The sequence below is a fragment of the Cydia splendana genome, chromosome 19, assembly GCF_910591565.1.
Source record: "Cydia splendana chromosome 19, ilCydSple1.2, whole genome shotgun sequence".
Taxonomy (NCBI): Eukaryota; Metazoa; Arthropoda; class Insecta; order Lepidoptera; family Tortricidae; genus Cydia; species Cydia splendana.
In genome coordinates this window covers 9,848,978-9,863,262 of record NC_085978.1, presented here as the reverse complement: position 1 = coordinate 9,863,262, position 14,285 = coordinate 9,848,978, and the positions used below count along the sequence as shown (strand labels likewise).

Sequence of the window (14,285 nt, the reverse complement as noted above, 5' to 3'; positions counted from 1 at the left end):
TTTTACTTTCACCGCGAACGCACCCACGTGCCGCTTCGCGACGACGAATTTTCATCAACTCAATAATAAAATTAATAACTCTCGAGACTCTCGCTGGGTGGTTGGATCAAGGGTCAGATGCAGAAGGCGGTAATTTTGGACAAGTCGCGCGCGTCGTTTCCTCACTCTTCGGCCCTGCCCCGCTGCTGGCAGCACCCTAGGTTAGGTTTTTTATAATGTGTTTATATGTATATTTTATTGTTTTTATGTGCTTTTGTATTTTACTTTTATATTCATGTTATAAACAACCTAACTTAAGAAAAAAAAATTAAAGAAATTAATAAATCGGTGGCCATGGAATAGGGTCCAGAATATCATGATTTTTCTCCGTTCCTATCTGCTCTTTAGCGGCTCTACACCGACGACAACGATTGCTGTAACATACCAGTGGCGGGACAGTTTTATCTACCGTACAAGTTGGAGCTAATTTGACTTAAATATTTTTTTTTGAGGAGCTAAAGCTCAATGAACTTGAACTATGCAAGCAAATAGGAAATCTAGTTCTATGGTAATGTTAACACTGCAGCTAACAAGTGCTTTTTGCAGCAGCTAAAAGTTTGCACAATGTAAGTCAGATGACGTGTCGTGGCAATATTATATCGAGTAGCTCTTTTTATGATAGAGCCAAAATATGTATATTAATTCATATATTCATTCTGTGAAGTTCGTTCGAGTTCCAACGATTTCACGTAAAATATTGTCATTGCCTATAATAAAATACCTATTTAAAAGATATAATTTTTTTCTAGATTCGCGTTAAGCAGGCGACACCCAAGCATGAGCAACGCAGCCTGCCCGTACGCTACTCATTACGGTTGCGTAATAATATCTTTTGTGAGCTGCATCTTCGGAGCTTGCGTCGCGGACTTAGTCAACTTTATCACGCATTTGTCTGCATTGTGTCTTTATTACTCATAAGGTTTGAGGTGCGGAAGTGTAATCATTAGATTCGATTAGAATAGAATTTGGATTCTTTAACGAAATAATATTTGCTGTTCTTGGGTGAGGTCTTGGTAGCTCAGATGGCAGAGCACTGGGCTAGCGATCCAGTGTCGTGAGTTCAAGTCTCGCTCAAGACAGTACATTTTTCTATTTTAAGTTTATTTTAAGCTAGCATCGTTCGCAGACGTTTCTGCTTGATACAAAAAAAATACTTTAATACTCTTGCTAGCTAGAATCTAGAAAATGTTCAAAAGAAATACATAATAATATCTTTCTATGACGATAAGACTCATTCTGATTATGTCTATTATACAAGATTTACGATATCAAATTAGACATTGAGGTTAGACGCAAGTATTGGCCGTCTGGTTTGCGTTAGAAAACAAGGCAAGCAATTTGCATAAAAAAACAATATTTATTTTCACATAAATATCATTTAAGTATGCTAATTTGTCGGCGAATGTTACTTATTGCACCGTTGGGGATTTATTGAAGTTATATTAGTTTCTGACAGAATGATGTAAACATATATTATTATTACAACAAAGATTTCTCTTTAACTAATCCAACCTCTGCAAAACAACATAAACAAAATATATATATATATTATATGTAAACATATGTATATTAGTATATTATGTATGTATAAGTAAGTATATTATAGCAATATGTACCTATATTTGAAATAGTATGTTGTTCAACATAAAAATGTATGCTTAATATTAAATTTTTCGTACTTTTAATTTTTCTTGCAACTATTACTACTTGTTCTCTGTTTGGCCCGAGGGTTAACTGGTAGAGAATGCCTTCTGGCATTAAGTTCGCCTTTTTTTTCAATTTTTACTGTGCAGTATAGTTTAAATAAATAAATAAAATAAGTGAATTTTAGCAATTTTAAAATCTTCAACACACCACCCAACTTTCCATAAAAAAATCTAAATAAATCACACAGTGGTCGATAACATTTCGCAAGCATTATATAAATTACAATAAAAGTTCAAAAATGTTTGGAGGCTTTTCAAATCGAATCCGGTTCATTGTCGTTGGTTCTACGGGATAACCTGACTTACCTGAAAGAACGCCTAGAAAAGAAACACGCTTGACGACTTGAAACTGTAACTCTACGAGAAACGATTACGTTTGAATGCCGCATAACATCAACATAACAATGATACGTAAACAGTCAATAAACAATATTTATGTGGACTTAACATGATCACTTATGGACTAAGCATTGTACTTGTGTAACCATCAAATAAAATGTGGCTACAATTCTTTTCTGAAGATGTAATATCATTATTTTTGAAATTTCGGTCTTTACTTTTAATAGAAGGAGGGAATTTACTACTTTACCTACATTGTATTATTGAACTTTAAACTTTAAAAATAGTCTGAATTTGCTCATTAATCGAATAGTTTTTATTAGTTCACACTTAATGAATCAATCAGTCCTTTTAAGGTGTTTTATACACCACTGCTACAAGTTACCCCATAATGTTACACCTTGAAACAAGATGTTGATGTAGAATTAAACTAACATGAAAACATTGCCCCGTATGTTACAATAACTAAAAGCAGAAAACCCAACTAACCGTGCTAATCAATTATAGTACACACTAAGTAGACTTAAATTCACCTTTAAGCCTGAATGTACGTAGGAAACAAATCGCACCGACATTGCCGTCCGGACCACTTAATTTCCCTGTCTGTCACATCAGCCAGACCAGAAATTCCTGGCGTAGAAATCAGCTCTGTATAGACATAAATCTACATGCTCGACTAACGGGCTTGGTTCACTGTCCCGTTGTGATACGGGAACAAGTTTAAGTCATTACACATGAGAGATGTTTACATGGCAAAAGCATTTGGTTACTTTTCATTGTCAGTATTTACAGTACCTATCTTCAACGTGTGGATCCTCTGTATCCACCAGATAAACAATGACTGATGATAACAGTGTTGGCCGAAACGTTAATGCAATTGAATATTCTTGACCATTAACCAGTACAAATTGAACCGTCAACTGTAACCGTCCGTTACCGTTTACGGTTCAATTTGTACTGGTTAATGGTCAATTGCAATTAACGTTCGGCCTACACTGGATGATAATCAATAAACGATGTTGTTTGTTGATTATCATCCAGTGCAACGAATTTAAGGGATACATGTAGTAAAAAATAATATAAGTTACTAATTTATAAGTATACTTAATTTTAGATCAACGCCAATCTAGGTAAACAGTCGTTTTCCCCTGAAACTGTCAATTAGTCAGGAATTTACAGATCATAAATACAAACTAGATAAACATAATAAATATCCAAAGCAAACTTAGCGTAAACAGTTCAAAGCAAATATTGGAGGACCCTAACATAACTATAACCTATCTCAGTTGACAATAAATATAATGGAAATCAATATGTGTATAAGTATATGGAGAAATTGAGTACGAATACGTGATTAGAGTAGGTACTCCTGTGTTTGTTTTACGAAAGGGGGCGGTAAAATGAATACGTTTGACCGTATTTCTAGACTCTCAAGAGATATAGTCTACATAATAAACGAACCACTTTAACACATTACTAATGCTAATGTGACATTAGCATCCGCTCGTTCGATTAGTTAAATGCAAAGATGTTTTTTTTTTCATAACGCGCAAATATTTTTGTGTACGTATATACAATGGACCCTATCACCCTAAATATATTATATAGGTTTTGAACCGATCTGATGGATTTAAAACGAATCTCTGTAAAAGCTGGAGCTGTGGAATATGGAAGACCTCAACATTCCCAACAAATCCAAGCTATGTTTGGGTAATTTGATTGATGAATATTTCAACAATACTTGAAGGAAACGCACAACTCTAACTAAGAGTTTAGTCATTGTACGATTTTTGGATACACACATAGATTTTAATTATCATTCATTTTGTTGCTGTAATTTGTTTTTTTAAGTTACTAATGGCATTATCGAGTTATTGTACCTAAAGCCGTTTCAGTTTTTTAATATTTTTATCGCAACCAGCAACAGCCAGAAGATCATGAAAACAAGCTTCTCCATTCCATGAACATGTCTTCAATAAAAGTGCAAGTGCCTTTCAAGAATGCAAACAACGCTCGCTCGTGCCTAATGTCAATGTAATCTATTTCCAACAGATCTGTACAATTTACAACCGTGAACGAATTATACGTCTCACGCAATGAATCACTTTTCTAGATACAAATCAAATTTATTAAAGTACGCACTTGATCAGAATCTGCAGAATTGCTTCGCTTTCTATCTTCAGGCGAATGTATTTCTGGTTAGGGAGGGAGTTGATAGGAAACGCCAACTCAATCAATCAATCAATCAAAATCAATCAATCAATCAAAACTTAAATAATTATGGAAATAATCACGTGCCTTTTCGTAGCATCTGTCATCCCAATACATTTTTTCTTTTAATTTTTTTTATTATTATTCCAAATAGTCGTCATATCGCCCATTTCGTTGCTTACTTATTGTTTTAATATGAATAGGTACATTAAAATGATTGGTGCAGTAAGTACCTACCTATTCAAAATTGTATATACTTAGTTCGTTTTTTTTTTAGCATTAGAAATAAGGTAAACAATCTTGATGTGTCTTTTGATTCAAAAACACATTTAAAAAATAAGTTACGGCAAATATGTAACAATTATGAATCGAATTCGATCATTCTTCTGCTTTCATAAGTAATATAGTAACAGCACCAGTCATGGGACATTTAAGAGGAAATTTGGAGTATTTATAATATTTCCTTTATACATGTAAATGGTCTACGGCTTAGCGTGTCACAAGATGAAAGTCCTATCCGTCTTTCATGTTTTAGGCGTGTTGTATCAAAGATACTGCATTGAGTTTCGACATACTTAACAATTTAAAACTATGGTTTTTTGCTCCAGTCATGGACACCAAAGCTCCAGTAATGGGCCCCCGGTAATGGACGTGGATCCAGTAATGGGCCCCCTATAATGGACATTGCTCTATCAGTATAAAATATTGAAATGGGGAATAAGTTATGGCAAAAAAATCAATTTTTAGTATAAGCTTTTATCGCTGAATGTATTTTCCTTTCCACAGCCAATTATTATTGTATTAAATCCATCGAGAAAATTCTAATATACCTAAACACAATTAGTTAGGGTTTATTGCGATAAAGTTCCCATGGCCACCTCCTGTCTCCATCATCAGATCAGGTCCCTGTTATCATAATATTGCATTATCATCCGATTTGCATACTTAATTACGTACTTACATAAAATTTCAACTGAATCGGAAATCGAAAAGTGGAAATTCAGCTACCAATATTGGATCCACACTAACTATTAACAGGCCAAGTTAAATAAAAGTTTGGAAAAACGATATTAATTTATCCGAAGTCCGAGAATACCTCTTGGTTGACATATTTCGTAACTACATTTCACTTCTGTATTGTTTAAACATGAAATTATGGCATGGCAAGCATTATTATGTCAATTGTCCCATCATAGGAGGTATGCAGTTTTACAGCTCCTATAATGGGATTGGGCCAAATACCACTATTTTTTTTACATCTGTGGAATCACAACATAGTGTGCTGTATACCTTATCTCATGGTGAATGCAATTAACAAAACACATTCTAGTTTTCATCAAGTATTAGTTAATTAAAATTTAATAAATTAACTCACCTCTCTTAGCGAAGTTGTTAAGAATTCTTAGTGATATTTTTTTTCAGTGGCACGACAACTTTTGAGTTGACGCACATTTCTTAAAAAACAACCGAATTTAATAAAAATTCAAACTGAAACAGCTCTAGGACTCTTATTTATGATAAAAATATATCCAGTGTTTATAAACTACTTTTAGATACTTATTTTAGAGGAATTGTGGTTTTTTGTCCCATTACTGGTTCCACGTCCATTATAGGGTATACTACTATAGTTATTGATTTTTAAGCCTTTATAAGGCAGAGGGAATATATTTCCCACATGATTTTAAACTATGTTTCACAGTGATAGGGTCCAATTTGGAATAATTTCAGATACCCTTATGCCTTATAAAGGGTTAAAAAGCGTTTTTCAATTAAAAGACATCTCAAGATCGCTTACCTTCTTTCAAGTTCTTTCTAATGCTAAAAAAACGAACTATAGATACGTACCTATGGCTTATAATATTATTGAGTAGAATTAAATAGCGCTACAAAGAAATGAATACGAGTAGCATACCTACACCACGATTATTTAGTAACAAGAGGCGAATAAGTAAAAAAATTGAATTAAATTAAATGCATCCGCGTTGCAGACATCATAATTGTAACAATAATGAGGTGTTAATTGCTTAATCATTATTTTCATAACTAACATACACTTTCAGTCAAATTAGTCGGCATGATGATTGATGCTATAACCCGAAGGCGGCGAAAAGTAACTCCTAGCGTATTCGCCAGACGCTTCCAGCGTCAGCGTCGAGCTAATTCGTTTGGAGCTATTTTTTCGTGGCCTAAGCATAACAAATGATCGCTGAAAAAGATATCGACGGTAATGTAATGTAATTACTAATTACGAATAGGTACAAAGTTCTTTACGAATAATATACATTTAGACTAAACAAAAAATATACAGGTCGTTCGTAGCCTACGGAGTGGGCAAAATTTACTTACTTCAGATGCAAACACTGAGATATAAGCTAAATTCACTAAATTGTCTTATAAATACAAGCCGATCGAAGTCGAATTTAATTCTTTACTTCAGAGTGCTGAAATTTAAAACTTCGTACTAGCTAGTAAGTAATGTTAACCTTAGCTGCATTTCGCAATTCGAAAAGGTTAGTCGCATACGCATGCACTTCCAGCATCAAGGGTTGGTAGTAGCATGGTATAATAATATACTCCGCCTGGTACTCCATTCCCGTCTTTTCTAGGTCACCTAACTGACACGGGCCTACGTCATCATGCGACAGCGCTATATGATAATATGCGATAGCGCTATATATAGCGGCCATGTTGTTGTGACGTAGGCCCGTGTCACTCTGGGAATGGAAGACCATGTTTTATTAGACTATGGGTAGTAGGAGAGACGGCGACTCCGCGCACGCAGTTAGGCGCCAGCGCGAGCGCCAACGCGTCGCCGCGCGTGTCCTCTCGATTTCCGCAGGTGAAAATATGTGCATGCGTTCAATTTGTTAACAAACAAACATACACTGTTCTTACGGATTGATCTGAGCTTGCTTTTACTGGTGAGTATATTTAGTACTATATTATCTGTGTAAAAGAAGTTTACAGTACATACGGTCCTATTTTCCCGCACTAGTGCGTAAAATAGCACTTTTCGTGCGTATGTCAAAAGTTTACTGTAAAACGTTGAAGGATACTCGTGTGAATAGGTAATTCGCAACTCGTCTTGATTTAAAACACTCCCTTCGGTCGAGTTTTAACTTATCGCCATTCGTTTCGAATTTCCTCTTTTCCGCACTTGTATCGTAAATAACTATTAAAGAATCTTTGAAATGACAATTTCACTCGTGATTTTTAAATAGGTGCGACATTTGTTCATAAGTAGGTACTCATTAGAAAAATGTTAGGTAAATTATTATATTTACGACTCGCTTAGTTTTTTTTAAGTGAAATATAATACATACCTTTAATACCGTTGAGATAGGGAAATACGGTCTTCTTCTTCTTCCTCGCGTTATCCCGGCATCTGCCACGGCTCATGGGAGCCTGGGGTCCGCTTGACAACTAATCCCAAGATTTGACGTAGGCACTAATTTTTACGAAAGCGACTGCCATCTGACCTTCCAACCTAGAGGGGAAACTAGGCCTTATTGGGATTAGTCGGGTTTCCTCACGATGTTTTGCCTTCACCGAAAAGCAACTGGTAAGATAGGGAAATACGGTATGACGTAAAAAGTATCTTAAAGGTAGGTAAAGTAGGTAATGCAACCAAAATTTATGTTAAATTTATCAAATCTTAATTTTTCGCCCTCTACCATTCTACCGCTATTAAAACAGTTTACAACTAAAACTAAATTTGAATACATAGGTATTTGATGGTATTATAACATATTCATTTAGATAATTTAATAACTGTTATGTATTTCTATGCCTATTGACCACTTTAGATTTGAATATTAATTCGATTGATTCAGTTTCTCTATTAAACATATCCATTTTTAGGGATCCATAGCCAAAACTAGTAAATTATAAACCATTTTACCTTGGTCTAATTATTATTCAGCATAAAATCTATAAATGTTTAATGGACGGAATCCGATTTGAAAGTTAACATTTGAATATTAACCGTAATATTTGACAGTAGGTATGGTGAAAATTCTGTTAAATTCGCATGTTAAGTAACCCCAGAATAAACAGCCGTAATCATATATTGAATGTGCCACTTATGTTTAGTCTATTTATATCGACAATTTACATATATAGTAGTTTTATAGTCCCATAATAATGTTCTGGAAATGCCATACCTATTGTAGAAACTTTTAAAGAAAAGAAAAAAACATTAAAATACTTAGTTCAGTTTAGAGTTATGCGTAAATGGGTCGTAATACTCGTAATAAGATTTCCATAAGGTGTATAGGACGTAGGAATTAGTTTAGATGGACACTGGGTCGGCCCAGATCTGTGTAATAGATAAAGGTAACACAATGAGAAAAAAATCATTAACAAACAAGAGCGGTTAAGTTTCGAATGATGAACTCCACCATCTGATCGTCACGCCCGCGCTTTACAATGATACGTTACACATTTAACACTTAGCAATGCCCAATTAAAATTAATGTTATTTAATAACTAGGTACGCTGAACGCACTCGACTACAATCAGTACAAAGCAACGCGTACTTCCTGATTACGAAGATTACGCCGCCGAGGCGCATAATCGCAGTGGCGTTTTTAAAACTCATATGTGCTTAATGCCTTTGTATTCTGGGTTAAGTGGACGCATAATAGACAGTATAGCCCTGGGCACGGTAGACCCGTGTTATGACGGCGTTGCCGTTACCGCAGAATATAACCCCATTACCAATGATACACTTTCGTTGCCATAAATTCATCACATAATGCATAAGTAAGCGTCAGAATGCGAACGTGTATGCATCCAATGTCGGTCATAATTTACGAGTAACATTTGGGTTACTTGGCCCAAACAATGCCTGTTGCTGTTATTGTAAAACATCCACCGACAATGCAAAACGGTTACATAACTGGTACAAGAAAAATGCTCTAGTTAAATATTAAGATCCACTCATCTATGCAGTACTCACTCATATAATACAGAAACTTCAAAAACGAAACATTAAAGCATTTTATTTGTAAATGCAGGGACGTTACTTTAACTTTGTCATTAATTGTTGCTGCATTAAAATCGAAATAAATTTGTATATCAAGCAACTACGAGTATACGACGCTTATCATGAATAGTGACACAAAACAAAATGAATTGCCATTCGACTTTAAATCTTACCAGTAAAAGATAGAATATTCAATGCAATAGCATTTCATTTTTAGTTGTACCACTGTTCATGATAAGCAACGTTTATGTAGATTTGTAGGTAACTCGCGTATAAAGTTTCGCAACTTTAGCGGATTCTTTTATGTCATCAATATTTTCAGCGTCATCTTACTTGCCAATTATATTACCGTGAAGCGATAATCGTCTTGTAAACATAACAAGAACATATTCTTGCTCATCGAGGTTAATAAAGTCATTACAATCAGAGATGGGCAAAATTTATAGCGAATGACGAATAAAAATGTCGGATGATTATTCTTATTTGAATCAATTATTCGTCGAACAATTCGAAAATCGAAAACTGTGCAAATATAATAAACAGGTTAAAATTAAAGTACTGCTGCAGGCGTATTTATGGATGAATTTATCCACGTGATAAAATAAGTGTCACTTTTTAGGGTTCCGTACCCAAAGGTTAAAAACGGGACCCTATTACTAAGACTCCACTGTCCGTCTGTCTGTCATCAGGCTGTATCTCATGAACCGTGATAGCTAGACAGTTGAAATTTTCACAGATGATGTATTTCTGTTGCCGCTATAACAACAAATACTAAAAAGTACGGAACACTCGGTGGTCGAGTCCGACTCGCACTTGCCTGGTTTTTTTATTATCATACTGGAGTTAGTAATTTTAGTAAAACCTTACTGTATGCAAAATATCTCAATATGACAAGATTACGAACGTTCCGCAGAATGGCAACAAGGCTTGAAAATAATGATATTCCATTAATCTTTATTAACCGAGTTGTGCAATGCGCGTAACACCGGTGTGTACTTTTACATGCTCTCGGATGGTTAACCAGTTATATCCATATTCAACTTAATAATTGAATAGGTATAAATTATTAGTACTAGTAACATATGTAATGCCCATTAACACACTTGTAACGAAAAACACAATGTCATGATTTACCCAATGTAATAAGTTACATATCGTTATATGTATGTCATCTGTATCCAAAATTAAACAGTTAAGTTGGAAATTATTGTTAGTAATAGCAAAGACATATGTAACTTCGTATAAGACGAATAAAGTCTAAGGAAAAAACGTGCCTCGGAATTCAAGTAAAAGTCATTCTCGAATAGATGCCGCACACACTTTTAGCCTATCCTCGGCTAGATGGCGCGACGACACCGTTTCATATTTAACAATTTTAACACATAGATATCAGTGAATGAACATGGATCAAAATGATATAAAAATAATAAAATCATTTATCCATATATATACATTTTTTGATAACTTTACACATTTTCATTTTGAGTTTTAGTCATGTGTCGATAGATGGCAGTAAATTTACAGTAACTACAAAATTTACAATGACAGGACCCCTCTATACTATCTATTCTTTTTGGTAATAGGAATGTCCTGTATTTGTTTACAACGGGTATACATATGTATACTGAATTATTATGAGAAATAGGTACTATTATCAATCGATTCTCAAACATAAGATCATAGTTTTTGAACCCATGACATTAGCGCTCAGGTAAATATTTTGTTAAAACCTCACGCAATATTCAAAATAGTGCCCATTCACCCCGATTGACGGTATTAAGCGTTTGTATTAACATGCGACTGAATATTAATATTGCGAGATGACATAGACTACTTTCGAGATTACATAAAATGTTATAATTAGAGGCCTCTAAAAATTGGGTTTCAATAATAATCGGAGCGGCGACTCAACATAGTAGATAGTGTAGATATACATCTAAGATAACTAATTATACATACACAACTATATATTTGAATAATGAAATGCTGTTGCCTTTACGGGAAGTCTATAGCTGTGAATCTCACAACCAATAATCAATGGAGCCGCTACGCGTATTCCATCGGTTCTCAGCGAGATTATACGAGTAACAATAGGAAAGAGTTCGCAGGCTCTTGTAGCGGAAGGTGCTGGGCCTAAAATACGGCGTTGCGTGAACAAGAGATTTCCTTTGGCAGAATTGGTCCTTAGGAGTCTTAGGACCCAAGGATGGATTTAAGAAGTGGAGCCACCGAGATTTTTGATGTAAATTTTTAGGGGGGAGGCTCTCAACTTGATCTTGATATCTATATCATTTAAGCTACTAGGCCAAGTTTGGTATCGTTTTCGTATAAATCGGGGATGCCGAATTCATTTATGATATCATAATGACACCATTCCGAAGTAAAAACACATAAAATATGAAAAAAATACTTTTTTTTAATTTCTCTTTACGCTTAAACGGCTAAACCAATTTAGTTAAAATTTGGTACAGAGATAGTTTGAGTACCTGGGAATAACATATCATACTTTTAATCTCAAAAATCATCCCTTAAGGGTGTGAAAAGGGAGGTGGAAATTTGTATGGGGATTCAATAACCACTGAACCGATTTAGATAAAATTTGGTATAGAGATATTTTGAGTCCAGGCGAAGAACATATGATAGTTTTTATTTAAAAAAAATGTCTTAAAAGTGAAAAGGAAGGTGTTAGATTGTATGGGGAATCAATAACGGCTGAACCGATTTAGATTAAATCTATGTCTACATCTTTGATTTATTTGAAAATGATACTAAACTTGACATAGAACCTAAACTTAAAAAAATATTAACCTCAGACGTCGTCGCCGCTTAAAAACCCCCCACCCGCCACCTGCATCAAAAATCTGGGTGGCTCCACTTCTTAAATACATTTTAGGAACACAAAGATTAATTCTGCCAAAGGAAATCTCTTATTCAGTGAACGCCGTAGTTGACCTTTTTATGGCCTGAGCACACTCGACTATTGGACCATTACTGTTAAATTTGAATAACATTGCCGCTTATTCAATACAATTCTCAGGCGGCTGACATAACTGTAAGTAACGAAGTTACTGCTTCGCAGGAACGGCGTGCAGGGGCGCTAATTTTCAAACTATTCGCTATAACTCTGTTGTTTAGTAATTTCTGCTGAAACCAGAACAGTTGTTTTTATTTTTTCAGTATGTAATTATATCGGGATAAATACTTGTCATTTAATCATAAATATCTGGGAGACCGACCTTTGCTCGGAAAACATATAAAAACTGAAAAATGCATGTTTCCCCAGAGATAAGACCTAGCTATATCGATTTATCGCCCCCGAAAATCCCCATATAGCTTCATCGAAATCGTTAGTGCCGATTCCGAGATCCCCGAAATATAGGTATATAAAATATATATTTTTTGGGGCAGTTGATGAAAAGTGAAGACTGGGCCTTTTAAGATGGAGCTCACCGGTTCAGTAATAACCTATTCACACTTGATTTTGCTTGATTTGGATTCTCTACAGAAGCCACAAAAAAGATATTTACCTGTATGCAGTTATAAGCTGTATGACCCCAATCAAGTCGCGTTTAAAAAAATATTAATTAAAATGATAAATCAGTTTTTTAAACGCTCCGTTCCAAATCATATATCCTCTAACGCTAAACCTCCTCGGTTGATTTATCTTATGTAACAAAATAATTAGTAACAGAAGTTTTGGTATGAATTATGCAAATTAATTACGAGTGTCTTTAAACAGTAATATTCGTCGGATCCAATAAAATTGATCAAATTGATACGTATAAAAGTTAATTAAAATGAATAATGCATATATTAGTCTCTATTTTAAAAAGGGATTAGGGAGGGCTTCCGCATCTATAAATTATAACTATGTTATAACTATTCAAAAACAATCACGTTATAATCAAATCTAGAAATTGATTAAAATAAATATAAATTTTAATAATCGATAGCTAATTTGACTTTATTACACTTTATATGGGTACGTTATTTGAATAACAATTGGAACGATTTGCATAATCTTCGTTCTAAAGTTTGAGAAATGGGTTATTAAGATGCAATGAAACCAAAGCAAACAGAGTATTGTCATAAGTTTACGTAAAAAACTTATGACAATACTCTGTTTTGACTTCTGTAACTAAACTGAAAAAAAATATAGCTAGACAGTGTTTTTTAGCATATTGGTCCTCAAAGAGACAGAACATAGCAAAGTTTACGAAATACTAATGGTATAACAAAATACGATTTCCTTCGCTGGATGTGACGCGAAATAACCGGATAAGGAACTCTCGCATTCACGACAGCCTTCATTTTTGTTACATAGCAGATTAAGGCACCAACCACATTTAACATACTGATTAACATCAAATAGCAGTAAAGTATGAATTACGCATACAAATTAAAATACAAAATTTAGCGAACGCTTTAACGGTGACAGACAGTTTGGTGCAACCGACCCTAACTGTTAGAGTCGCCTTCGCTGGTGCGGCCACGTCTTGGAAAAACTACATAACTATCATATTACGTGGGTAACTGTCGCTATAATGCCAGTTGCCACCTCGGTCTGGGCATGGTAAAGGGGAAAATTTCTCGAGGTTCTGGCTGCATGTTGCGTTGCGAGGGATGACAAGGGTACAGTCAGCAGCAGAAGTTGCTAAGCAGGCGAGGTGTTCAAAATGATCTTGAAGAGACTTTATTGTTAAGAGAATAAGAGCGTGTCAAGGTAATTTTAAACACCTCGCCCGCTTAACAACTACTACATATATAGATTGCCTACAAAATACTACAAATAAATATTCAGTTGCAACATTGCATTCGCAGTTAACTAAGCGCATATTGCACTTAAATGCATTCTATTACTTAGAAGGCACGAAACTATCGAATAGATGCTAGGGACGCAAAAGTATCTATGCGAAAACAGCTCGCATTTATATGTAATTAGATTCCAAGGTTAAAATTAATAATGTTATCTTATACAAATCTAGGCACACCTAAGTGATATA

The 14,285-nt window shown here is 34.7% G+C and overlaps 2 protein-coding genes and 1 non-coding gene across 4 annotated transcripts in view; 2 read left to right on the top strand and 1 right to left on the bottom strand.

Annotated features, from left to right (window-relative positions):
- LOC134800209 (flotillin-2) overlaps positions 1 to 14,285 on the bottom strand; it is a 395,117-nt gene that overhangs the window by 161,221 nt on the left and 219,611 nt on the right. The window lies entirely within an intron of this gene.
- On the top strand, positions 1,047 to 1,118 carry Trnaa-agc (transfer RNA alanine (anticodon AGC)). Its single transcript has one exon. It is a non-coding gene; the product is annotated as a tRNA-Ala (tRNA).
- Positions 7,071 to 14,285, top strand: part of LOC134799986 (uncharacterized) — a 45,809-nt gene continuing 38,594 nt past the window's right edge. The window contains exon 1 of the mRNA XM_063772421.1: positions 7,071 to 7,216. The gene's annotated coding sequence lies outside the window, so the exon portion shown is untranslated. The remainder of the gene's footprint in view (positions 7,217 to 14,285) is intronic.